The 3,803-nt window shown below is 23.4% G+C and overlaps 1 pseudogene; it reads left to right on the top strand.

Annotated features, from left to right (window-relative positions):
• Nucleotides 1-275: 275 nt before the first annotated feature.
• On the top strand, nt 276-3,083 carry LOC112600764 (annotated as a pseudogene).
• Nucleotides 3,084-3,803: the final 720 nt, after the last annotated feature.

Genomic DNA, 3,803 nt, shown 5'->3' with positions numbered 1-3,803 from the left:
AGATATAAAAAATAAATTATTGTTCTTTGAATCTGAAAACCATAAATATATAACAATGTCTATTCTTCATAATTAATATAGTTACATATAATGTATCTATGATAAATTTTGATATAATTTAATTAGATTTATTGTACAACTGTTATATAGTATAAATATTTATTTTAATATAGGTATTCATTATTTCTATATCGAATGTGTGCTGTACCTATACATTTGTTTATTATTAAAAAAAAAAAAAAGCACTTTTATTTCAAAATATTTTATTTTATAGTATGTGGACTGTTGTTTATTTTGAAGCTGATAATACGGTGGATGTTGTACCAGACTTTTGGTTCAAGAATGGTTTTTGTGAGTGGCCTAATAAGACCAATAGAATGGATACTAAAACATCAATTAAACGTAGGATTAAACCTGATGAAATACATTTTAAAAAATATAAAGCAAGGACTTTGTTAACCAACATTAGTAAGTATTAATATTTTATACAATTAAAAAATTACAAAATGCATACTTCATAATAGTAGGTATAGATAATAAATGAGCAAATTCATAATTTTATTATAGCTAGCTTTCAAGAAGCTGAAGCCAAAGCAACTAAGGCACAAGCAACTTCAGAATTGTCATCGAATGAAGATGATAAGGTCACAAAAACTGTCAAAAGAACCAAAAATAACATACCAACAGAAACTGTTTTATCAAAATTACCAAATCCTCCAATGTATTTTGAAGAATCTGAAATTGGTTTGTATTGAAACTTTCTTAGCATTTATAATTTATGTGTTACATCTTAGTGGTGATTTATTTTATTTTAATTTATTAAAATTATGGACATGTGTCCAATATACATTATATACTTATAATATAACATAACAAGATATTTTATTGATAATAATAGAAGTAATATAATTTTACTTTCTGTCTTTTCATGAGTAGGTATATAATATAAAAAAGATAAGAAAACAAAATAATAAATTTTATTATTATAATAAAAAAATAATAACTTCTATTATAATATCTTATATATGTATCTTCTATATCTGATGTATTAATACAGTGCTTGATTTGGGGGGGACAGAGTCCCCCTTCTTTTTAAATTTTTTTTGGCGTACCCCTTCTATTTGCCCCCCACGGTAATGTGACAGTTAATTTTATGTGGAACGCTCGTTCATCAAACATCCGATGAGTCCCCCTTTTATTTTTTTTCCAAATCAAGCACTGTGTATTATGTATTTGTCGTTCATCTATCATCCATATTATAACTTAAATACATTTTAAAGAATTAGTGATTTTTAGACAATATTCTATTTCAGAATCAACAGGAGATGACTCTGATAAAGATAAAAGTTATACACCGGCAAATATATTTGACACATTGTCACATGATTCAAATCATTCTGTTGAAAATGAAGCTGAAACCACTGATAATATTGAACTTATTTTAAACACTATCACTGAAAATTCTGATTTTCCTGGTTCAGCTCAAAAAAAGAATAAAAATATCTCATACAAATGATCATTCAGTATTGACCCAGGACCACATTCCAGAACATGGCTTATTTATTTCACCATCAAATACAGCAGAAAATGAAACTGATTAATGTATGTATTATAATGATTACTGCTTATTGATTAATATATTGTTTAGTTATGATTAATATTTTATTGGATTAAAATATATTAGGTGATTTAAAGGCCAGTGTTGTAAAAAAGCACTAATTATACACAAACACTATATTGCTCTAATAAGTTTTGAATTAAAAATTTAAAATACTGAAGAAAAAGTTCACTTAAAGTAACCATATTTTTTTTTTTTTTTTGTAATTGAGTACTACTATTTGATGTACTTTAAAAACATTTAATTTTTATAAACCAGTGCAACCATAATAGTAATTTTTCTTAGAACTGATAATTTATATACACTATTCCTACATTACAAAATAATAAGCTAATGGCCAATATTCATAGAAGAATCCCAAATTTTGGGGTAAATGTATTTTATACATTTTAATTAATTGATATACTATAAAAATAAAAGTTAAAAGAATTCAATAAATAATTATATAATACTATTTTTTTTTATTATTAAACATTGTAACAAGATTTGTTACTTATTATTTCAGCTTTTAAAAAAATTCATAAAAAGATCACTGACAACTCTGAAGTATGATGTTGAAAACATACACAGGCGTATGGATGTTCTTGAATCTTTGATGGAAAAAATTGATGATAAACTTTCGGGAAAATCAAACATTTTTTCTGAAACTTATGCCACTTATTATGAAGACGATATTACAGTAATCGAAAATGACTCAGACCTTAATCAAATGGAAGACAGATTAGTAAAGGATTCAATGTACAGATCTGCTGTGGTATGTACCTAGTTTATAATGTTTATAAATAAAAATATCATTCTTAGATAGGTATATTAAAAATAATACTTATGTATCACATAATATACTAATGCATAACACAATTCTATAAAATAAATGATGTTTTATAGGTCAAAACTTTATCTCGATTTTTGAACAACTCTTTGCCTGAAACCATCCGTAAAATGATGCAAAAGATGTTTAGTGACACATTTCTCATGAAATACTCGTATATTGGTTTTAAGGGAAAAAATCAATTTTCAACTCTACAAAGTTGCAGTATTATATTTGGTAAGTAAAAAAAAATACTATACATTATCTACATTTTACTAGAAGCTATTAAAAGAAATATGTATGAAAATAGGAAAATATATCTAGAAATTATAAAGGTTAACCAAATATTGACACGACAATAATATTATCTTTTTAATTAATACTATTTAGTGAACTTTTGATTGTTTTTTATCTTTAAATGGTGTTTGCATACAGATATTAGATACTAATTTGTAGAGTTTAATAAATAAAATATTATAATTCATTGTAAACTTAATGTTTTTTTTTATTTTAGAAGCAGTCCGTTCAATAAAAAAGTTTGCAGATATTCCAAATATAGAAGTAGAAAAACCGTTAAAAAATTGGATGGCTCAAGCTGCACAAAGAGAAAAATTTAAAAAACAAAAAAATAATAAAAATGAAAGTGCTATTAATTAAAAAAAAATAATAAAATTGATTAATTATAATTGAATGATTTATTATATTTTTTTTGAACATAATAATTAAATCTCCTACTCATTTCTTCTTCCTTATCATATTCTATTCATTAAAATTAAACATAGGTAGTATAATGTTTATGTTATACGTAACTAATATTGGAATATTGCCAATATTGGTTAATTATTATTGATAAGTATATAATATTTTGTCTACAATCAGTTTAAAAATATTGTGGATGAATTATGTAAACATTTGATCCTTAACATTTTAAAAATATATCTAATTAAGTATTTAAGAAATATTTGATTATAAATATTTTTAAAAATATTTTTATAAGAATTTTTAGAAACATTTAATGGCAATTATTTTGAAAATGTGTGAATTTGAATATTTTAGAAATATTATGTACTATATATTTTGAAAATGTAAAAACCAAACAATGTAAAAATATTTTACTACAATATTGTGAAAACGTTTTTTCTCCTGCCAAAAAAATGTTTTCTATATGTTTTCACAATATTTTAAAACATTGTGATGAATAAAATAAAATATTTTGATTTTGTGTTTTTATATATTTTTAACAATATTTTGAAAATGTTATTTTGCTATGTGGGATGTTCCCTTTTAGTCCGTTTTTGTTTTAGGTATAAATAGATTAAAGAACTAAAGAAAAAAAACTCTGTGAAAATAATATGCAATACGTCTTTACAACTTTAC

This window comes from Melanaphis sacchari, unplaced genomic scaffold, assembly GCF_002803265.2.
Source record: "Melanaphis sacchari strain LSU unplaced genomic scaffold, SCAv2.0 Contig702_pilon_pilon, whole genome shotgun sequence".
Classification (NCBI taxonomy): Eukaryota; Metazoa; Arthropoda; class Insecta; order Hemiptera; family Aphididae; genus Melanaphis; species Melanaphis sacchari.
Note: the sequence above shows the minus strand (reverse complement) of the source record. Positions and strands in the feature narration are given on the sequence as shown.